Source organism: Cebus imitator, unplaced genomic scaffold (assembly GCF_001604975.1).
Source record: "Cebus imitator isolate Cc_AM_T3 unplaced genomic scaffold, Cebus_imitator-1.0 Scaffold114, whole genome shotgun sequence".
NCBI lineage: Eukaryota > Metazoa > Chordata > Mammalia > Primates > Cebidae > Cebus > Cebus imitator.
The window spans coordinates 5,341,834-5,367,110 of NW_016107429.1; positions in this window are offsets into that span (position 1 = coordinate 5,341,834).

Consider the following 25,277-nt stretch of genomic DNA (forward strand, 5'->3'; position numbering starts at 1 on the left):
AAAATATCAATATTGCAAGTGGGTGTAGAACCATCATTTAAGTGGTTCTATAAGTGCTAGTGCTATCACTTATAGACTGTTGTGAGAAGACATTACTTTAGCTTTCCAGAAACAAGGAAGATAAAGGGTCTTAGCTACTGAAGTCTTACTTATGTAGTTTGACTTAGCAAAACACTGAAAAATAAAGACACAATGAGATTAAATGGGAAAAATATTGAATAGGAACAAGTTCATTTTGAACTGCCATGCCATTTGATTTCGAATAATTATACAGTCCTCACAAGCTTTTTATTCTCCTTTCTGAAGCTAAATGTTCTAGTGAAACCTCATTTTCCATCATGGTTAAGTAGCATATTAGGCCTTACTGGATTTTTATTTGTAGTTTCATTTTTGCCATTTTTGAGCAAATAGTTGGGATAAACAATTTCATAAAAGCTTTATTTGTGCATTTACAATTATATATTGTGGCAGATTATAAAATGAAATTTGGCATGACTTTGATGTTCTGTATATTCATATACTTCTATGAGATGAGCACTACATTGATAGTTTTGGAATGGAAAGTATGACCCAAGTACATATAATTTACTTGTTTAAATGAATAATTAGTTGTCTTCCCATTGTCTCCACTGAACTAACCCTTATTCTGAAGAATTCTGTAAGTGTAATATTACCTACCATGATACATTGTTGCTTCTGGTGTCACTCGTAGAAAGGGCTCTTCAGTTTCCGTAAAGGATATTCCCTTCAAATGCTAAGGCAATAGAGTATCCACGTGAACAGTCAGTAATGGGTTCAGTGTCAAACTCAATGAGGACTTCAGAATGAAGTAGGCATATTTGTATTATATACGTAAGATAATTAAGTTGATGAGAAGCATTACATAGTAGTGATTATCTAAGGGAATTAATGAAGGAGATGTAAGGTGATGGTTAAGGAGACCATTAACTGATGCGTTAATATATTATTTTCCTTAGAGTAAAAACAGAACACAATGTAAGTCAGATGCTTTGTTGGAAAATATTTAAAATGAAAACTGAGAGTACAAATTTAAGAATGATCAAACATGTTTGAATATGAGATTTTGATTGCATTAATATTTTGTGCTTTTCTGTATTTTTAAAACTTTGTTTAAAATAAACAATTTATCAGAAGAAAGTAGAGAGAGAATGAAGGTTAAAAATATAGTATGAATTATGATTTTGAATCTTAGTATATACTTACTTTCTCTGTGACTATGAGAACCTTCTTAATCCATCATACCTCAGCTTCCACATCCATTAAGTGGTAAAAATAAGTATCACTACCATTGCTGCAAGGATTCAATGAAAAAAAAATGTCTGGAAAGGATTTATTGGTATACCTTTCACTTAGCAAGTGTTCATTTCATTATTTGTATTGTTGTAAAACAAAAGAATATTTTTAAAAATTAGAAATTATTTATATCCTGATCAATTATCTTATTATAATGTATATTTCTGTGAAGATATAGGCTAATAATTTTCAGGTACTAGTTATCTTAAATTCAATCATGTATTTACATAGTATGTGAGCTCTTGGGATTGCACGAATATGTTAAGTAAATTATCAATAATTTGAGGATGAATATGCAAACATTACATATAAAAACATTATTACTCAGAAAAATGATTAATTTGAATCTTAAAGCATTTAAGAAGACATATGAATGTTCAGTTAGAATTAGGAGGTTAATTTGTGGATTAAAATGGTGAAGGATAGAGGAAAAAACTTAACTTACTGGATACTTGTGGCCAGCTACTCTAATTACTGTTCAAATTGGATTGGAAACTTGGAATTTATGTGAGTTTTTTCTATGATTCTTTCTTTTCCATTTTCAATGTTATTTTCCTTACTCCTTGTTTTTAATTATTTATTCTTTAGAAGCTTGAATCTACTTTTTCTCTGTTACATGTTTCTAGAAAAAACAGATAAGTGGTATAATAATAGACTTAGACAATTTCTTCCTTTTATTTTTGTTTATATTTTTAAAATATCTGAAATAGGAAAGAAGGTTTTTTTTTTGTTATAAGAAGCATTGAGTTGGTGCTTAGTGAATAATAAATCATCATAATAAATGTGTTGACTAGATTTCTTACAGAGTTGCTGATTTCTGGTTTCAATATTGTTAGAGGATACGTGGATCTTGTTCCATGCGTTGCTGCAGCTAATTTAAGGAGGCCTCAAGTATCTTCTACAAGAAAAAAAAAAAAAGAGAAATTTAAATAAATATGTGAATTCTGTGGAAAATATCATAAATTGTATTCTTTTTTTATTAGTTTGCTTCTACTTTTTTAAGTATAATATAATCAACATACTCCATCCTTTTCTCCTTCTTTGGGAAATTTCTTTGTCGTCTTTGCTTGTTTGTTTGTTCTTTAAAGCCATCAATTTTGCACCTGGGTCTTGTTTTTGCTTTTATTCTTCAATTCTATTATTATTAGGATTAGTCTCTGTTCTACTTCTGTAATGGTATCATTTTATAACCTTGGATTCTTTCTAACCCATGTCACTTCCTGGCTTTTTAAAAGTTTCATTCTGTAATAAGATCACTGCAGTGTATTACAGAGGAATATAAAATAAGGGCAGGAATACTAAGACTCTACATATCCATGACATCAAAAAACATATCAAACACATCAATTACTCTAAGATGCCATTTTAAAACTTGTGAAAAAGGAATGTTTGGATATTTAATTAATTAAAGACATAGAAGAACATTTCACAATGTTCTTCTACATCTTTGATTGTCAACCTTATTATATAGAAAGTGAACTCAGAAAATCTATACAATAAAAATAACAGATAAAATCTACCTATAATGTAATTTTATAAATCAATACAACAATCTAAATGCATGAAAGTGAAAGAAAATAAATGGGTACTGCAATAATATATATGTTGATATGTAAATATACAGATATGACTTACAGAGAAGATATTATAAAAGTTCTGTGGACCCTATTTCTGACAGCTACAAACGTAGATCAATACAGGTGACTTATTAGTGGCTTAAATACCATAAGTGGCATTGCCACTTGGGATGTGATTTTCTGAAACAATAAACAACAGCTTTGAAAAAAATATCATACAATATATGAATAGTTCTTTCTGGACATACAGTTTTTGGATTCCTGGAAAATTCAGTATATATACAATTTGTAAAACAAAAACTTTGTGTTTATGATGTGTAAAAAGGAGTTAATTCCAGTTTCGGATAATTATCAGTAGGGTGGGTTTTTCTGTTTCGTTTTGCACTTGAAAGAAAGTTTACTGCTCACACAAGGGGCTGAGTCCTAGTGAGAGGTGGTCTGATACAGGCAGGTTTGGGATCATTTGCATAAACTAGAGTGGGTGAGTTGGGCTTTTATAGCAACAAAGAGATTGGATTGAGACAAGTGTCTGTCAATGCAGGCGAGGTTTAAATTCCTATCAGTTAGCCTTGAATAGCAGCACGTGCCTGTAATCCCAGCTGCTTAGGCTGAGGCAGGAGAATTACTTGAGCCCAGGAGCTCCAGGTTACAGTGAGCTATGGTCATGCCACTGCCCTGGGTAATAGAGACCCTGTCTCTAATGAATAAATAAATACATAAATTTCTTGTCATTGCCAAATATGGAGACACATACACACAAGGGCATTCTTATTAGCCTTTTAAATTGTGGCTCTATAGAGAAAAGGGAGGATGAGGCTTTTAAAGAAGTCTGTGGCTTAAATAACTGATGTGGAGCCAGACTCTTTATTACAATATTCCATGTTTAAGACAGCAAAACTATAAGTGTACTACAATTACTACTACTATTTATTTAACTTATAACAATAATTACTACTATGTAATGCTATAATGTATATGTGATAAATACTATAAAATAATATACTATTAATAATTAACACTATGTTAGAAAATATACTAATATTAATAGTATACTATAAAATAGTATACTATAAAATAGTATACTATAATATATAGTATACAATTAATATTAATATAATTAATGATATACTATTATAAAATATACTATTATTAATAGTAATAATTATATTAACAGTAATGACAGTATTTATTGACAGTACTGTTTTATTTTGGCTGGAAGTGGTGGCTCACACCTGTAATTCCAACCCTTTGAGAGGCCAGGGAGGGAGGATTTCTGGAAGCTAGGAGTCCAAGACCAGCCTGGACAACATAGTGAGACCTCATCTCTACAAAAAATAAATATTAACAATTAGCCAGGCTTAGTGGTGCATGCCTGTGGTCCCGGCTACTCAGGAGGCTGAGGTAGGAGAATCACTTGAGCCTGGGAGGTCCAGGCAACAGTGAGCTATGATTGTGCCTCTGTATTCCAGCCTGGACAGCAGAGTAAGACACACTCCCTCAAAATTTATTTTTTCATCTAGTGTTTTCTGTGTATGAGGCAAGAAACTAAACACTGAAGTATATATTATCCTTTAGTCTTTACACTCCTAACACAAAACAAGTATCATTATTCCCACATTTGAGAGAGGCAAATATTAGAAAGACATGAAAAATTTTAGTTAAAGTTCTTAAGCTTCCATAATTACTAACAATCATATATTTGACTTTGTAAAATTTATCTCATTTTCAGCTGAGATACACTTATGTTTTAGAACTCTATGTTTCAACTGCTTAATATCTTTCTTGTGAAACAGGGTTTCAAACTCAATAAATAGTGACATTAAAACCTTGTGGCGGATATAGGAAAATCTTTATTGCATAAGACTGTGTCACCCAGACCATTTTCTTATTTGAAGTGACAGTAATATCCCCCAATCATTAAGACAAAAAAATTCTACACAAATTACAACACACCTTAGAACCCACTGAAAAGCAATTTTCAAGGAAAACCATATGCTAAGCAACCATCGATATGAATGTATTCTGATAGATCTGTAAAACATTTATGTTTTGAATGGTGTCTTTAGAGTGCCATCATAAAATTAGAAATGCATTAATTTCTTTTTTTCATGGTTTTTGTAAATTATGCCACCAAGTTTATTTATGTAATAGGGTGTATGCTGCATGAATGAAGAGAGGCAACAATAACAATATTACCCTCCATCAAGTTTACTTAAGGACTTTTCAGAAATCAATACTTCATTTTTCAAAGCATAAAATATGCTTATTAAAATTTCAATTGTCAACTTTCTTAAAAATATATATATGTAATTTTGTCAATCTATATAAAGGTATATGCACAGAAAAGTAGTGTTCTAGGATTGTACAAGGATTGTTCTAGGATTTGTACAAGGAGTACCTTTTATAGTATGTACCTTTCCTAGGTTGCATAGTTAAAGGATATCCTCATATTCACCATCATGACCCACACAGTGTAATATACTCTGTAATCCATTATCACTGTAACTATAGGTTTCTAAATCAATTTGTGTTTCAGCCAATAGAGAATTTACAAATACTCACAGAAAGATGGTAATATAGTGGCATAGTGATGAAGGGAAGTGGTGGCTTCACAGTATTCCTGAGGGCCAATTGAATAGACTGACAAAAAGGACAATCATGTTACAGTTAAGAAGAGAATGATGATAAAGAAGTGGAAGTGGTGTTAGCTCTTACAAATTATCAGAGAAAAATCTCAAAGTAGAAGGATGAAAATAAAGCAGACAATAGCTTGCCAAGTAATAGTTTTATGTAATTTTTTGCTGAAAACTACTCAATTTTTATAGGTTAGCATTCTCTAGAGATGTTAAGAATTGCAATAATCTTAGACTAACTAACCAAAAATATTGGAAATAAGATCTACAATTACAATATTATAAATTGGATTTCTCTTTTAATTTTTTATGTATGTGTATGTGTGTGTGTGTATATATATATATACACACACATATATATATACACATATAATATGTGGAAATATCAAGATTGAAAAATCTGATTGACTATTATTTTGAACCTGTGGGAAAATATTTTACCCAATCTTCAAAAGTGCAATGAAAACATCAAAAGTTTTCTCTATACTAGCCATTTTTAAACAAATATATCTAGCTTGAACAAAAATAATTTCTCAGACAGCACAATTGATCTTATCTTCTCATACCTATGCACAGAGGCATAATGTTAATATATTCAGGCCCTTTGATTGGAGACTTAACATTTACACTGGCATAAAACATTAATACTATCATCCAAGCATGAAAATTCCAAATTAACAGAAACCAATGCTGCTATTCAGGCAAATTGGGAGTTACTATGAGAAAGAGAAGCAATTCTATAAAACATGGTTTAACAGGATATTAAAAATATAGATTTAAGCTTTATTGTTAATATACGGTAGGACAAGGCATTAATCCATTTGCCATCTCTGTTTTGAATTTCATGCTTTCTTTCCATGAATTTAATATTAATACCTGATGATGATTCCAGCCTGTGAATCCAAACTGCTTGGTTTCAAATCTTGCACTGCCAAGTAGCAATGGGCAAACTTTCCAAAAATGCTGTGCCTCAGTTTCCTCATCTATAAATGCAATAATAATTTTGCTGCTATTTTAGAGATGACATTCCTGGAATATAAGAGACAGTGAAGGTGAACAATTTTTACTGCTTTTTTTTAAAAAAAATGATTTAATTGAAAAGCCAAAAACAATTAATGGTAATGTATACAACTACACACAATAGTTGTTTAGGTAGAAAATTATCTATCTTATTAATTACAATATTATTTAATTACTAAAGTTACTATTTTAATTTTTCTCCAAAATTCAGACATTGTCATTTTGCTACGTTTAGGCATTTTTCTTTCTTTCTTTTTGTAATATATCAATCTTAGCAAATGTAGTCAGCAACAACTTAAACAAATTTTTAATGGAAGTCATGCATCTTTAGCTATCATATATATTATTTATATTCAATTCATATTTAAAATTCGCCCATTTGATTTTTTGTTTGCAATTCTTTCTATCTTTGTGAACTCTTAGAAAAGTAATGAATAATCCAACTGCCTTTCCTCACAAACTTTAGTTTGCAATGATGAAATCACTCCTGAGCCAGGAATACAGTCCACAGGAAGGGAAGACACTAATGAAAATTAGCATTCCAAAAGAATCTACTGCAGCTGTCATCATAAAAAGAAACTGATTAGTGGTTTGGACGGTGCTAACTCTGTAAATTATCAAACAAAATACTGCAGAAGCATCCATTTATGTATATGAAAATTACAATTTGAACATCACACTTAGAGCACATTAATCAACTTCATTCTTTGTTTTTATGGGTAATGAGGCTTTACAGAAAGGTAAACAGCCAGCTAAATAAAGTTGCTTTAGTAAAAATGGATTAACTATATTCATACCTTATAAAAAAGAAATGTGCTAAGAGGTGTATAAATAAAGGAAGCATTCCCCTGGTCATTTATTTCTATTTTTAGTTCCTACTTAGACTTTCCACTTTCTGGCTTCTTAATTTTTTATCTTCTATCTGTTTCGGTTCCTTCCATAGTCACTGTATCTATTAAGTGAATTATAGGACTTTAAAAACTGATTAATATAAATGTCCTACCACCTTTTATTTAATATCTAACATATAACTTTAATTAAAATATGTTGGTTCTCAAAAGCTACTCAACTCTTATATAATTTGTTGTAGGGCTATAACACTAACTATTCTCTGTGGTGAAAATGGGTTAAATTATTTATAATAAATTTTTCTGTCTTAGATGTAATAATTTATATTTTTATAAAGAAATTGGTATAAAGAAAGCTTTTCTTTTCATGAGAGTTTTATATATGCATGCATATATATATATACATATATACATATACATATAAAACGGAAACAGGATTGAATATGGCTAACCTGTAGCTCTGATAATCTATGGGAAAATGGATTAGGAAGACAAATAAGACAAACATCCACATGGTGAAAGAATAATTGTTTATTTAGATATTTATTGACTACTTAATAAGCAGTAGGTAGTGAAAAGGTAGCTGTGAACAAGGTTTAGATGACTGGCAAATATGGCACTGACTTGTACTAACCAATGGTAGAAAATCATTGGGCAACTGAGAATACAGCAAGTCATAGATATCAGTGAGAGCATTAAAAAGCAGATGATTATATTTCAAATATAAAAGCTACAATTTATATACCTATGACTTAATTATTTTTTTGTCTTGGTCAATTTTCTTACAATGGGTTACAGGACAACACTTTGGCATCTCTTTTTCAAGTGTCAAGTGTGTACATTCCATTATGAAGATTACTTGAGAATCCCAAACCACTTTTTATTTGTTCTATGTAATTTTTTTGCTCAGTGTTTTCAAATTTGCCTCAGGCTTAATGACTATAACCCCTTAATTATTACCCTTACTTAACTAAATTCTTCTAGATCAAAGTGCATCAACTCTTCACTATGTGATTACATGTATTAAACATTTTCAAATATCTTCCTGCTAGCACCAACTCAGAAAAATTCAGGAAAGTCAACAATTCACATATTAATTTTTACACAAAACAATATTTTTCTAGCATTTGTCTTCATATGAAGCAATGTTTTTCTCTACATAAGGTGTGCTAGAATACATGGGTGGCTATTGCAAATTTAAAGTTAAAAATTCTGGTTTATTTCAAATTTGGAGAAGATGAAATGCATTGGGTTTAATAAAGAGAAATTAGTTATTTCTTGTCGTCTGCTAGCTTTTGAATTTGTTTGATCTTGCTCCTCTAGTTCTTTTAATCATGACATTAAGGTGTTGATTTTAGATATTTCCTCGCTTCTCATATGGGCATTTAGTGCTATAAATTTCCCTCTAGACACTGCTTTAAATGTGTGCCAGAGAATCAGGTACATTGTGTCTTTGTTCTCATTGGTTTCAAAGAACATCTTTATTTCTGCCTTTATTTCATTGTTTATCCAGTAGTCATTCAGCAGCAGGCTGTTCAGTTTCCATGTAGTCGTACAGTTTTGAGTGAGTTTCTTAATCCTGAGTTCTAATTTGATTGCCCTGTGGTCTGAGAGACTGTTATGATTTCCACTTTTTTTTTTTTTTTTGCATTTGCTGAGGAGTGTTTTCCTTCTAATTAAGTGGTCAATTTTAGAGTAAATGTGATATGGTGCTGAGAAGAATGTATATTCTGTGGATTTGGGGTGGAGAGTTCTGTAAATGTCTATTAGGATTGCTTGCTCCACATTTGAGTTCAAGTCCTGGATATCCTTGTTAATTTTCTGTCTCATTGATCTGTCTGATATTGACAGTGGTCTCCCACTATTATTGTATGGAAGAAATTATATTTGGTGGCAGAAAAATAACCTTAATTTTTAGAGTAAATTGACCAAAAAGTGGTCATCTTTGTGAGTGAGCCGGTACATTATTTAAAATTGTGCTTCATGAATTTTATATTGTTTATGTTTGATAATTCTGAGTTGGATATACAGAAAAATTTTGATGTTAATGATTCTCAATTTGTACATTAACCACAGTTACCCTACTTGCACACTCAAAGGAATAAAAAAGGCAGATTAGCAGTGCTTACTTTAACCTTTTAACACATATATTCTTATGTGAAAAACTATCGGTCTCTAGATGCTCATGCACAGAGTAGAAGGATAAATATTCACTTGGATCTTTTCCATCTTTTTGACTAATATTTCCCTTGGAAAAGTATATGCGTATAGGAAACTTCTAAAACAAATCCCACTTACTGCCCAACTTTTACAGTATTTTATTTCAAAGAGCTTCTATCTTTAAAATTATTTGAAAATGTTTTTTGTCTGCCACACCGTTAATCAAGATGACTTACCCAGCAACTTATATGTTATAGACAATTTTCTAATTTGATTTTCTAAAATTGTACTTTGTCAGTGCCAAGTGAACAGATGCTTTGGTGGTGGTTCCTTTCATGATCAACATTGTACATACATTTTTCACATAGCAAAAAGTATTTTTATTATGTCATTTCCAATGTGTGGTTCTGCAAAAAACATTTCTCCTATTTCCCTGTATACAATTACTTAATAATTTCTTTATTCTATGTAATAGCATCATACATATATGTCTTTTCTTTTATATTTCCATTGTTAGGAGCTAATGTTGTTGCTATAATTAGAAGCCAAATGACTTTCAGAACTACTGCACTATAGACTGTGGGAATATAGGAGACAGATTGTTAGTGAGAAGAGAGTAACATGGGTGCAATGGCCTTCCCTGGCTTCGTGTTTCTTCCTGTAGCATGTAAGAAGTATGGTAGCATGTAAGAAGTATGAAATCAGAAAAACTGAAAATTCAGTTTACCTTCATATAATCACGGATGACTACCCAAACCAATTACGGGCCTAAATTACAAAGGTGGCATTCTTATTATTCTGCATATGATTTTAACCTTAGTGGTTTAGAATCATTTCTGAAGTTCCTTGAGAAGTTTTCACCTCCTCTAAGCTCATCGTTACAGGTATTCCTCCGTTTTTCTCTCTCCCTTTCTCTTTTTTAAGATATCTATTTTTTAGATATTTAAGATATTTCAAGTAAAACATGCCATTTTCAGTGAAACTTATAATGTAGGAAACACTGTTAATCTGTAAAATATTTTGAGACTATTTTGCTTTAAAATGCCTTGTTGTGGGTAGCCTTTTCTAGATATTTGCAATGCTAATTTCTAGATATTTGCAATGCTCTTTGTTAATGATTTATATTTTGTTTTCCAAATGTTTGCCTACTTATTTGTTTTGCTGGCTTACTTGCTTCTCTATTTTAGCATGAAAGACATATCAATTAGTTTTGGTTAAGTTATGCTATAATAATGAACCAGTCTCAAAACTCAAAAACCTACAACTACAAGTTCTTCAGTTCTATTTGATGTGTTTTGTGGGCCATCTGTGTTTATCCATTTTGGGACCCAGGCATATCCTCTATGGAGAATATTCTAAATCTCAAGGAAAAGGAAAAGGAAGGCATAGTGATACCCTGTGATGACTCTTAAAACTTTGAAAGTGGTTCTCATCCATTCTGTTCACACTTATTGGCCAAATCAAGTCAATTCTTATAGTCAAAATGAAGAGAAGGGAATAATTTGAAAAAATAATACAACTCATCACAGAGAAATTTAAAATACATGATATGGCCATGTGCAGTAATCCATGCCTGTAATCCAAGCATTTTGGGAGACAGAAGCAGAAATATCACTTGAGTGCAGGAGCTTGAGACCACCTGGGCAACATGATGAGACCCTATCTCTACAAAATATACAAAAATTAGCCAGGTGTTGTGGCATGCATCTGTAGTTCCAGCTACCCAGAGGCTGAGGTAGGAGGATCACCTGAGCCCTGGGCCCAGGTGGCCGAGGCTGTAATGAGTCAAGATTGCATCATGGCACTCCAGCTGGGAGACGGAACAAGACCCTGTCTCAAGATAAATAAATAAATATATAAATATTAACAAAATAAAGTGAAAAAAATGAAAAAAAAAATATAATTGCTTAAGACCTTTCTAAGAGTAAAAACTTGCAGAAAATTTGTGGGATTATACCTGTACTAAATGCTCCCTCTAATGCTCTATTCCTTGACAGAAGATGATTCTATGCAATATTACTGTGGTTAAACAATTTGAATTTGTGCTTTTTGATCTCAGTCTCTATCTGCTCTTAGCTGTAAGGAAATACAGAACATCACCTCTTCTTTGGATGGTTTCAGTGGGTGTCTTGGTCATTTTTTTACAAGGTGTAAAACATCTGCCATTTCCTTCACTGAGAGCCTAACTCATTTATTTAATGGACTGTGATTGATACAAAACATAGTTGCTGCCAATTATTCAGAATTTACATTATTGGATGTAAGGCTTGTTCCAGTGGCACTTGTTAAAGGTCATGTTATACCACCAAGCTAACTCTGGTTCACAATGCTTGTCAAAAATAAAAACTTACCTTCTTGGACTAGGTTTCTTTTCACCACTTATAATTTGAAGTCAGCTAAAATAGGGTTCCTTACATCTTCTTTGCTGAAATATGTCTCTGCATGTGGTCTCCCTTTGAGCTACAATACACCTGCATCAAGGAACTCCTCCATATCTATTGATATTGGCTCCAGGTTTAAGTCTGAACTTAAGATGTGTTTGTTGTCATTGCCACTTACCTGATTTTAACTAATTAACTCAGCAGGAGAGATAACGTTTTTTAAGTTTAATGTCATTGCAAAGCACCTTGAGATACCACAGCATGACAAGATGACATAAAAGTTAGTGTGTATATGCCTCCACCTTCTTTTAGAGTTAGGCACCCTGGTGGTTTAGACAAATGCATTGGTTGTTCAAATGGAAACTTGATACTAAAAGCCATGGGGAGAAAAAAGACCGAATTCTAATTTGATGTTTCCAGTCTGTTAGAAACATAAAAAAATGGGGGAATCAGTTATAATTCCTATGGACCCTTGAAATCAGATAGAAGCTACTGCGATGTGGAATAAATTCCTGGGACAAGTGCTTAATGATACTGTCATTCTTATCCCATCCCATCTCTTTTTATAAATACTATGGTATATTATTTTTAGCCAGCATTTGTATAAGATTAACATTTTAAAACTTCTTTCACATAAATTATTCTTAAAGTTTCTGTAACTATGTTATATTATTATTATCTCCATGTTACAAAAATAAATAGAACTCTAAAAGTTGAATAAAATTATCCAAATGTAAAATATCCAAAATGTAGAAATTATAAAAGAAAGTAGCATTGAGAATCAAACTCAGATTAATCTTTTTAAATAATGTTTTTTATGTGGATTATTTTAACAATTAAAATTGGGTAATATTATAAGAAGTGAATGGTCTATGAAACAAATACTGTGTCTATAAAAATTACACTAGTGTGTATCTTGGTTGAAATGTTATGTCTGGGTGTGGTGGCTCACACCTGTAATCCCAGCAGTTTGGGAGGCCAACGTGGGTGGACTGCTTCAGCCCAGGAATTTGAGACCAACCAACCTAGGCAACATGGCAAAACTCTGTCTTTACAAAAATTTAGCCAGCTGTAGTGGTGCATGCCTATAGTCCCAGCTGCTCAGAGGGCTGGGGTGGGAGGATACACTGAGCCTGGGAGGCGGAGGTTGCAGTGAGTGGAGATTGCAGTGAGCAGAGATTGTACCACTGCATTCCAGTATGGGTGATAGAGCTAGACCTTGTCAAAACAAACAAACAAACAAACAACAACACAAAAAGAAGAAAAGAAATATTTATTGGTGGCACCATAAAACATAAACTAAGTTAAATCAAATATTCATAACATGTTTCTCTGGTTTGTAAAAAAAATTAGAATACATAGATATCCAAGTACTCACAATCTTATGGAATATTAGTAGGAAATGAAATTTGTTGTGCATCGTGGAATACTTGGAAGAAACATGATTTTAAATATGGGCTTATATTTATAAGAAATTCATTGAGTTGTCCTGTTGGATTATGATAGTGTTATGGGAAAATATGTTATAAATTCATAGGTTACAAACTCTTCCTGTGTGTATATGAAATCAAATGAGAAAAGGCCATGTTATTTTCACTTTTCCTATTTTTAGAAATATTTTTTAATTGAGTATCTCAAAGACTAGTTATATATAAAGTACTTGATGGGGCATTAAAAGCCATGACACAGAAGAAGAATAGAATCCAGATTCCTCAAAACTCTGGGCAAAGGGGAACACACATGTAAAATGTAGACAGAAACTGAGGTAGAACAGATATGAAAACCAACAGAGTATAGGGCCAAGAAAACGACAGCTTCTAGTTAGTATTTAAGCTAACTGCAGGGTAGTGTATAGGTTACATGCTAGTATGATTAGAAGAATATCTACATAACATTTTGTAGTTAACTATTCAAAGAGAAAAGTGGAAAGTTGATTACTAGATTGGAAAAAAAAATCAAGATTTAAATGTCACACCTAAACAAAATCAGTATTGATATGCCTTCCTTTTCCTTTTGTAATTTGGACCACTAAGAACATTTTTTACTGCTAGATGTGATTTCCCTAGAGTTAACCATTATGGTTTTAGAGACATTCAAGTTTTACCTGGATGTATATGCTAATCTGTTACTCAGAATTAAAGTATCATAAATGAAATCACTTGATCAATAATTTTCTGAATAATATGAATCCTTTAATGAAATTAGAATATACATTTTATTATATGTATTATTTTAAATTGAGAATATTTTCAAAATAAAAAGTAAGATATGTATAGGATAACTAATGCATTATGCAGATTTAAAAATGTTCATATTGAATATATAGGTAAAGTTTCCATTAAAAAAGTTGCTTAAATAGTATAATGTACATATTTATATTTATGAATAATGCATTATAAAGGTCAGTAATTGATTTATTTTCTGCTCTTCAAAATCTAAGAGAGGTGCCTATCTGTCATTCTGAGAGATAATGAAAAAAATATATTGTTAGTAATTGGGCAATGTTTGTGGAAAATTTTTCCAATAAGGATATAAAACTTCTTAGGGATATTTATGCAGTAATAACTATATAATCATTTACTATTAGTAAGATGTGAAAAGGCCAATTCCGTATAATGGTTTTTTAGGGGTTAACATGCCAAATAAGTGATTATGTTAACAAGTGGTCAATTTAATTTGATCACTCAAAAGATAATGGGGAAAACAGCTCACTCATTTTAGTTATCTTCATGACTGAATTAACTATCAGCACTTAAAAACTATTTTCTATCATTTGCTGAATGTTCACAATCTGCCTAGTACAAGAAAAATCTACTTCAAAGCTATTAAGAAACTTTTAGTGAAGACCTGATGAATAGATTTAGCCAAATATAAAGGAGCTGTGAAAGGTTTCTTACTAAATAGAAGAGAATGCTCCACAAGGTCCCCCAAAAGAGTGTAGTATACTTTGGAAAATGAGGAAGTACAGTTTGGTCAAATTATAGATTGAAGTGTGAGCAATATATTTTATAAAGAGAAGCTGAAGAAGAAACAAGAGTTACAGTATTCTTAGTTTTCTATTGCTGCATAACAAATTACTACAAAATGAGTGGTTGAAAACCACACTCATTTATGATCTCACAGTTTCCATAGGTTAGTCAGTCCAGGCATAGGTCATCTGCTCAGGGTTTCTCCAGGCTAAAGTCAAGATATAAACCAGGGCTGGGCTATCACTTAAAGTTATTTCAAGGTCATATGGGTTGTTGACAGAATTCATTTCTCCATATTTTTAATACTGATTTCCCAATTTTCTTGTTAAATATAATCTGGGGATTGCTCTCAGCTCCTACAGGCAATTTTCAGCTCCTAGCCAGGTAATACTCTTACAGCTTGGGAACTTACTTCTTCAAAGCCAGCAGAAAACTTGCTTTCCCATCTGCTGAGAACACAGAACATAGAACAATCACAAGGGACTATCCCACCACTTCTCCCATATGATGAAACATAATCAAGAGAATCTGATCCTATCATGTTCAAAAAACTCTTCACATTCAAGGAAGAGGTATTAGACAGAGCCAGTTTACTAGGGAGTGGGAAACTTGAGGGCCATCTTAGAGTCTCCTGTTGACCTCTATGCATAAAATTAGAGTGTAACAAGGCAAAGAAGCTAAAACCTAACAGGAGCCTGCTGCAGTTGTGAGATGATTGTGAGGCTAAGGAAACAATGATACCAGATGAAATAAAGATTATATACATTTGAGAAATATTTAGTAAAATAAAAAAAGATCAAAGGTCATTTATTAATTGAGGAATAAAAACTAAGGGAAAATTAAGAGTAGAAGATGTTCCCGGGTTTCTGGCTTGAATGTTGGAACATTGGAAGACATAAAAGGAAGAGAGAAAAGTATTATGAAGATAGGCATTTCATTTTTTAAATAATGTTTATTTTTTTAAATTTACTAGCTAAACTAGATATTAGCTTATTTTGAACAATTGGCTACTTAGAAGTTGCTTACTCTTTTTTCCTCTGGTGCACTTTATTTCATTGTGTAGATTGAAATTTCTGTCTAGTGTCATTTCTTTTGAGCCAAAAGGATGAGAATTTCTTGTAAGACAGATTTGCTAATGACAAATTCTCTGTTTTAAATTTTATTGTAATAACTCTATTTTATTTTTGAATAATGATTTTTATAGATATAGAACTATTGGTTGACAGGTTGTTGTTTATTTTTTTTCCATCACTAAATATATCATTCCACTTCCTTCTGGCCTCTGTTGTTTAAAATATAAAATTAGCTGTTAATTATAGTGGTGTTTGGCTATATGTAATGTTTCATTTTTCTGTCTTCAAGAAATTTTCTTTGTCCTTAAGCAACTTGATTATATTTAAAGATGTGTATATATTTTAGTGTATCCTACTTTAAATTCACTGAACTTATTGGATGTATATAATAATATTATTTCATCAGATTTGAAAGTTTTAAGTCATTATATTTCAAATGTGTTTTTGATCTTTTCTCTTTTTCTTGGTTAGGGCAAGCAGAAGACTGAAAAACTAACCAGAAATTTAGCAGGGAGACCTGGAAAATGAGATAACTGTAGTGAGCCTTAATAATCTCTCATATTCCTTCTGATACTCCCATATGAGCATGTTGGTATGTTTTATGGTATCTTATGCGTCTCTGTGGCTCTTTTCAGTTTTTTTTTTTTTGTTTTGTTTTTCTTTCTGTTCATCAGATTATGTAATAGGTATTGATGTATTATCAAGTTTACTGATTCGTTCTTTTATCAGTTCACATTTTGTGTTGAAGTTTTAATTTCAGTTGTATTTTTCAGTGACAGGATATTCATTTCATTCTTTGTATGACATCTATCTCTTTGTTAATGTTTGCTATTTTGTGGCACACCATTGGTACTTTCTTTTAATTTTTGAACATGCTTTGTTGTTTTTTGAGCATATTGATAATAGCTTTTTTGAGATTATTTTCTCAAAGTCCAGGATTTGGGGCTCTCAGAGACAGTCTATGACTTCCTTTTTTCCCTTGGTTATGAAATGTTCTGTAAATATCTATTAGATCCATTTGATCTATAATGCAGATTAAATCTGATGATTTGTTGTTGATTTTCTGTCTAGACAGTTTGTCATTCCTGAAAGTGGGGTGTTGAAATCCCCAACTATTATGTATTGGAGTTTATATCTCTCTTTGGTTCTAATAATATTTCCTTTATATATCTGTGTGCTCCAGTGTTAGGTGAACACATATTAACAATTATATTCCCTTGCTGAATTGATCCCTTTATCATTATGTAATGACCTTATTTGGCTCTATGATTTTTTTTTCATTTACAATCTATTTCATAATAGATTTTGTATGCCTGTACATTTTTGATTTCCATTTTCATGGAATATTTTTTTCCCAGCCCTTCACTTTCAGTCTACAAGTGTTTTTATAGGTGGTATGTGCTTCTTGTGGGCAGCTTACGATTGGGTCTTGCTTTTGATCCAACCAGCCAGTCTATATTTTTCAATTGAGTAATTTACACAGTTTCTATTCAAAATTGTTATTTATAGGTAAGGACTTAGTCCTGTCATTTTGCTAATCATATTCTGATTGTTTTGTACATTCACTTTTTCTTTATTCCTCTTTATTGATTATCTTTAAAATTTGGTGGTTTTCCCTATTGGTAATATTTGATTTGTTTCTCTTTTTCATTTTTGTATCTACTCTACCAGTGAATGTATTAGTCCATTTTCACACTGCTATGAAGAAATATCCAACACTGGGTAATTTACAAAGGAAAGAGGTTTAATTGACTCATAGTTCCACATGGATATGGAGATCTCAAGAAACTTAGAATTATAGTGGAAGGGGAAGCAACATATCCTTCTTCACATGGTAGCAGGAGAGAGAAGTGCCAAGCAAAGGGGGAAAAGCCCCCATAAAACCATCACATTTTATGAGAACACACTCACTATTAAGAGAGTAGCAGCATGGGGGTAACCAGCCCCATTATTCAATTACCTCCTACCAGGTCCCTCCCATAACACATGGGGATTATGGGAACTAAAATTCAAGATGAGATTTGGGAGGGGACAATGTCAAACCATGTCAGTGAATTTTATACTTTCATATGTATTCATGATGATAGATATTGTTTTACTTCCAAATGTAGGACTTCCCTAAGTATTTCTTGTAGAGCTAGTCTGGTGGTATTGAATTCCTGAGTTTTTGTTTTCCTGAAAAAAACATTATTTCTTTTACTGCCAACAGATAGCTTCATTGGGCATATTTTTGACTGGCAGGTCAAATATTTTTAAATTTTTTCTTTCTTTCTTTCAGCACTTTGAATCTGTTATCCCATTCTCTCCTGGCCTGTAAGGTTTCCCCTGACCAATAGATTAGCTTAATGGGAATTCCCTTATATGTGACTTGCTGCTTTTTCTTGCTGTTTTTAGAATTCTCTCTTTGTCTTTGACATTTGACACTTTGACTATAATATGTCTCAGAGAAGACCTTGTTGGATTGAATACATATGGGAATCTCTGGGCTTTTTGTATATGGATGTCTATATTTCTCACAAGATTTGGGGAGTTTCAGCTATTATTTTATTCAATTGGTTTTCCATGCTTTTGCCCATATCGTCTTTCTGGAACTCCCAGAAACTAAAATTATTTTGCTTTATGGTGTTCTATACATCAAACATACTTTTTTATTGTTTTCTATTCGTATGTATTTTTTTTTTATCTGCCTGGGTTACTTCAAAACATCTGTCTTCAAGTTCAGAAATGCTTTTCTCTGCCTGATCTGGTCTAATGTTGAAGCTGTCAATGTATTTTTTAAATTCAATTTATTGAATTTTTTAGTCCCAGACTTTCTGCCATTTCTTTTGTATAATATCTATCTATCTGTTGACTTTTGTTTTCTTGTATTTAATGAAGTTTCCTTAAGTTCATAATTTTGGATTTGTTTTCAGGCATTTCAAAGGCTTCCTTTAATGGGATTTGTTACTGGGGAATCATTATGTTTTTTTGGAAGTGTCACGTTTGCTTGTTTTTTCATGATTCTTATGTTGTTGTGTTGATATCTGCATATCTAACAATTATTTCTTCAAATTTGTGGGTTGGTTTTTATTGGAAAACTTTTTTGTTAGATATATTTATAGTGTTGATTCAGTAGGGAACTTTGGATTTTATTTTGAGTCCTAACAATAGTGTAGTCTCTGTATAATTACTTCAGCTACAATCAACATCAGCGGTGTTTGTGAGTTCCTCAGTGGCTTACAATGCAGTTTTTAATAGAGGTTTTGGCAAGGCTTTGCTAGGGTCAAGGATTCCATACACACTGGCCCTCTGGCTCCTGGGTGGTATGTGCAGACACCAAGGTTTGTAGTGGTAGGCTGAGTGTGCCAGTCCTAGAACCCCTAAGCAGCATACTTGGTACCAGCAGTGGTTGGGTTGTTGGGGTGGCTGGTCATCAGGCCTCCAGGTGGCATGCAAAGGCACAATAGTGGCAGTAGCACACCACATGGGCTGGTCCTTGTTTCTCTGGTTGGTACTAGTGGTGCCAGCAATGGCAATAGCGTCAGCAGGTCAGCTCCTAGATCCCTTGGGTGATATGTGCATGTTGCTGGTGGTGGTGGTAATTGGATGGGTGAGTCAATCCCAAGGCCTTCAGGTGGTACACTTGATTGGGCACTGATGACAGCAGGAATGGGTGGGGGCTGATCTTTGGTCCCCCAGGAGGTGTGTTCAGACACTGGCAGTGGTGGCAATGGCCTGGGCAGGCTGGTCACTGAGCTCCCAGAAAGGGCTCATGGACACTATTATCATTGGTGATGAGGGGGTTGGGCCTGTCCTCAGGCCCCAGGACAGTGCACAAGGGCCTGTCAGCAGCAGGCCAGGAGGGCTGATCCTCAGACCCCCAGACTGCACACAGGTGGCAGTGGCAGCAGCAGCAGGCAGGCGGGAGAGGCCCATTCTGAGGTCTCCATTTGGAGTATGAAGGTCCAAATGATGGTGAGCTGGAAGGGCCAATTTCCAGGTCCCTGCATGGCATGTCTGGGCATTGGTATTGTTGCCAGTGGGTAGCGTAAATCTGTCTTCAGGCTTCCAGACACTGTATGTGACAGGCTGCTCCTTAGGCCCCATTAAGGCATATGCAAGTACCTGGTGGCCCTGCCACCACCATGGGTGGGTTTGCTGTCAATGGTAGCAGCCCTGGGATGATGGTTCCCAGCTTCTGGGCAGTGCACTATTTAGCTCCCTTTGTCTTGGTTGCAGCCTCTCTGGTGAGCTGTTCTGCCTGTTCCCCAAAGAGTAGGACACTGTGTGGGCTAGAGTGCTGGAGTTCCAGCCACAACATTGTGTCCAGTGGCGTCATGACACTGCAGCTTTCTGGGTGGATGTGGGGGACTGTCAGTGGGGTTGTAGGGATGTGGATATGCAGGGAATATTGGAATCAATGGCAGAATATAGTCTGGTGGGGACTCAGCTCTCAAAATGGTGTTATGCTGCAGCAGCTTGGGTCTCAGAGAATGAGTGGGCCCCAGTGTGAATTCCCTCTCTAAAACAATGCCATGTACAGACTTCAGACAGCTCTCTATACTAGCTATACTAGCTAGGCTCAGGGCCCATGAGGACTAACAGGCTCTCCTGTGGCTGGGGTTGCAGGTATCCATGGTTGGAATTTGGAATGGTGAGTATCTCTTGCTTACATTTCCCCTGCAGTGATGAGTCCATCCTGGCTCTCAGCCAATTCCACCAGGCCAGCTTCTTCACCTGTCTCTCCTTTCATGCCACAGAAGGTCCCTGTCACTTCCCTGCTTAATTCCAATGTTCTTTCTTAAACACTATATTTGACAGCTTAGTGTAGTTATCATCTATTTGTTACTTTGGGTTAGCAAGTTATCTACTTGTTATTCAACCACACTTGAACCAAGTATGGTTATCTACTTGTTATTCTGCTCCATATTTGAGGAGGAGGAGAGCCCCAGGCACATATAGTCAGCCATCTTGGGTCTCAGAGGATGAGTGGGCCCCAGTGTGAATTCCCTCTCTGAAACAATGCCATGTGCAGACTTCAGACAGCTCCTTTTTTCCTGAGTATGAATCACGCTTTCCTGTTTCTTTGCATCTGATAATTTTCTCTTAAAAACTGGATATTTAAAATAACATATTGTAAATATACCTATCTATTTATTTCCCCCCAGTGGCTATAGTTGATGATTTTTTGTTTGTTTGTTTATTTGTTTGGTGAATATAGATGATGGGTGTTGTGGTTTTCTTTATCTGTATTTAAGTTTAGAATATTCCATGTAAACTTTGAAAACATGGTCCTAAATCTATTTATATTTTAATTGTATTCTTGCTGGAGTGGGAAATAGAGAATAATTAATTATTGAGTGACTAATAATGATGAGTTTAATTTTGAAAGGCAACCTCCGTAATGGTACTTTGTTATAATTACAAGCTAAGCAACAGTGATTTAAATCATTGCTGAGAAATTTGCAGTATGTTAGTTAATATAAGAAAAAAAAATTATATTTTGTAGTTGATTCTCTGGAGGAGGCTACCTATATAGTCACAACATGACCTTCCAAACACTAATATGAAGTTATTTTATTCTCTTCTCTGAAGACAAGACACATGCCTAAGTAATCTTTCCTTATTTTTGTTTCTAATCCATCTTCTCTTGTGCTGTGCATTTGCTAACATTTCAATTATTTTCTATATTGGAGAATTTTTATGATTTTATTGGCTAATTTCAAAATAATGCCTTGGATTGACAGGCAAATAGTTTGAATTATTTGTTATTTTACAGTTCCCCATTGCTGTCGTCAGGATGTAACAAGTAAACAGAGTTGCTATGTTTGGACAGAGATATCTCTGTTTCTATTCAATAGATCTATTCAACATCTATTCTATGCAAGATCTTGGTATCAGAAATTTTGGGCCAAACTGACTTTAGTGAGTCTCAGCAATAGGCTCCCCATGGTATCTGTATATCATCTATAATAAACCAGCCATTTAATCATGATATGGTTAGGCCCTGTGTACCCACCCAAATCTCATTTTGAACTGTAATCCCTATAATCCTCACATGTCCAGGGCAGAACAGGTGAAATAATTGAATCATGGGGGCAGTTTCCCCTCATGCTGTTCTCATGATAGTAAGTGAGTTTTCATGAAGTCACATGGTTTTTATAAGGGGCTTCCGTTTTTCTGGGCATGCACTCCATCCTATTGAGTGAAGAAGGTACCTATGAAGAAGGTACCTCCTTCTCCTTGGCCTTTGGCTATGATGGTAAGTAAGTTTCTTGAGGACTCACTAACAATGTGGAACTGAGAGTCAATTACCCAGTCTTGGATATTTCTTCATAGCAGTGTGAAAACCGACTAGTATACATTGCTAATATAGTTTCTGGTTCCTCTCTTGGTATGGTCACTTCTATAATTGCAGGTTTTACCATAATTATGAAAATATTTACCAAACTTAGTTTACGTATGTTTGTAAAATTCAAACATATTTAACAAGTGAATTGTAAAGGAACTTGCATCTGTCTGGAACCAATTTGGGCAAAGGATAATGCATAGTAATAAAATACATATTCATTGAGTTTATTATGGATCTATATAAATATTATGAAATTGATGGTCAGGTTACAGTCGATTAGAGGGCATCAGGAAAGGTCATGTAATAATCAGGATTTTTAAATAATTAAGATTTTTAAAAACTAAGCATATTTAGCATGAGGGAAGTATACTACATTTCAAGAAACAGAAATAGCAAACATAACTATTCAGAACTTTTAGTGTTGAAATGAAGAATGTGCTTGAGAAAGATGGAAAAGTCATTAGTTTCCTGGAATATTCATAAGTTCTCACTTCTTTTTATAATGTAAATATATGGATTTCTCTCTGTTATATGCACAAGAAAATAGAGAGATATTGCTCTGCCTATCTCAGAATATTTCTTATTCTACAAATATCTGAGAGAATAATTCTATTTTTCTTTTAAATGGAGTTTTGCTCTTTTCACCCAGGCTGGAGTGCAGTGGCACGATCTCTGCTCACTGCGATCTCTGCTCACTGCAACCTCTGCTTCCCAGGTTAAGTGATTCTCCTGCCTCAGCCTCTGAGTAGCTGGGACTACAGGTGGGTGTCACCACACCTGCCTAATTTTGTATTTTTTGTAGAGACAGTATTTCACCATGTTGCCCAGGCTGGTCTCAAACTCCTGATCTCAGGTGATCCACCTGCCTCGGCCTTCCAAAGTGCTGGGATTACAGGCATGAGCCCTGGTGTCTGGCCAAGAATAATTCTTTTCAATATTGTTGGAACACAGTTACATTCAGAGTATGTATGTTTGATGTGCAATGTATTTCATGTGGTTCTAGTTTGCTTTTTAACCACATTATATTTGTGATTGGAAAAGATCCAGAAATTAAGACTGACTTTTGGCATTTCACCGAAAGTGTGCTTGACCCATTTACCTCTACCTTATCCAGGATGGCCCAGGTGACATTGCTTTTATTCCCATATTACACTGTGCATTTCGATAAACTGCAGAATATTGTATGTAAAATATAATAATATTCGTTTTTGTGCCTATTTCTCCTAAATGAACTTTGCCAAGGAGTGTCTTACTTACCTTTTTATCTCTATTGTTGACCTAAACTGTTAAATTTTGTCTGGCATAAATTATCCTTTCTCATAAAGTGGAAAATTGTGTGGTAAAATAGTTTATTATTTATTCAAAAACCTTTATTTACTGCCTATTAATGCCAGAGACTAATTGAAATCTGAAACTAAAAATTTGTAGTTTTGATTTTACTTTATGTCTACATTATTTGTATATAAGACAAAAAGCATGTAATATTTCTACATTATACATATTATAAAGTTTTTGGAAATATGCATGCAAAGGTAAATCAAGTTTAGCATGTTGTTGGCCAAGTTATGAATTTTGAGATTGAACATCTCTTATACATAAAAGTAAAAATAATATTAATTTCCATCATGACCTCTGAAGTTCTCTGTTTGCTTTGAATGACCTCTTATGTGAGAACTGAACAGTTTCATTTTTTAATTTTCTTTTTCTCCCCCCCCGTGTGTGTGTGTGTGTGTGTGTGTGTGTGTGTGTGTGTGTGTCTATGTGTGTGTAAAGGTAACATAAACAGAGGGCTATTTTGTTCATTCTCAAGTTAACAAAACTAATCTCTGATTCAGAAATCAGAGGACCCGAATAAAAACATTAAAATTATCCTTAATAATAGTAGAAATTGGATAATTTTCCCCACCTGGAACATGAGATAATAATTCCTATCTCAAAACGTTGCTGTGAGAACTAAACCAGTTAATATAAGTTAAATTGCGAAGTGAAAATTATGTAAGCATAAGGCACTATTACCCGGCCGACTACGTGTGCACCTCCATGATAGCCTTCAATATTACAAAGTGTTTATGTTGAAGTAGCTGTTTAATTGCTTTGGTTTTATTTCTTTGCTTAGTCTTGCAACACTATTTTTGTTGTTTTGGTTTTTAATCTCTGCTACCAAGAAAGGAAAAGCCTAGATGTATCTGTAAGAATGTCTAATTCCTAATATATACAGAATTTAACATCTTAATCTCATTAAGTTGCTTTTAAGGATGATGTCTTTTTAAAGCATGAGGTAAATAGAAGCACATAATATTTATCTTGAGTGATTTCTTCTTTAATTTAAAGCTCAGATTTAGAAAATATCCCATCACAGAATATGTAATATAAAAAACTGATTGACAAGCAGAAACATGTATTTTACTCAGGAAAAAAAAAAAATCTTCTAAAGTCTCTCTCTCTCTTTCCTTTTTTTTTTTGTTTCATTCACTTGTGGTTGCCTAGAAACCAGTACCAGGATCACGATTTAAGGAGTGCAATTTTATGTCCCTTTTTTCCCCTAATGAAAAAAGAGGACTAGACTGAGTATCACTTAAAATTAATGGCATCTCATTAGAACTTTGCAACATTTCCCTTTGGGTGGCCAAACAGGCAGGCCCACTGCTTACTGTCTTTAAAACTAAGGACACAGACTCTTGTTAATTGGCCGGCAAGGGGTAGCCAATTTCCTGCTTCCCTCTAAACCTGGGATTGACTCTGTCATATTCTTCAGGCTGTTCCTTCTCAGATGTTTTGAGCACAGTAGACTGGTGAATTATACTCTATTTTATAGAATCTTTCTTTACAACTGTATCCTATGTGTTGAGCTATTGCAAATGATTTTTTAAAGTTTCTTTAGTAACAAAGAAAATGATATAAGCATTGCTAAGTTCGATGCAGTGAAAGGTGTACATAATTCTATTTATTCTTTTTTATATACCCGACTTCT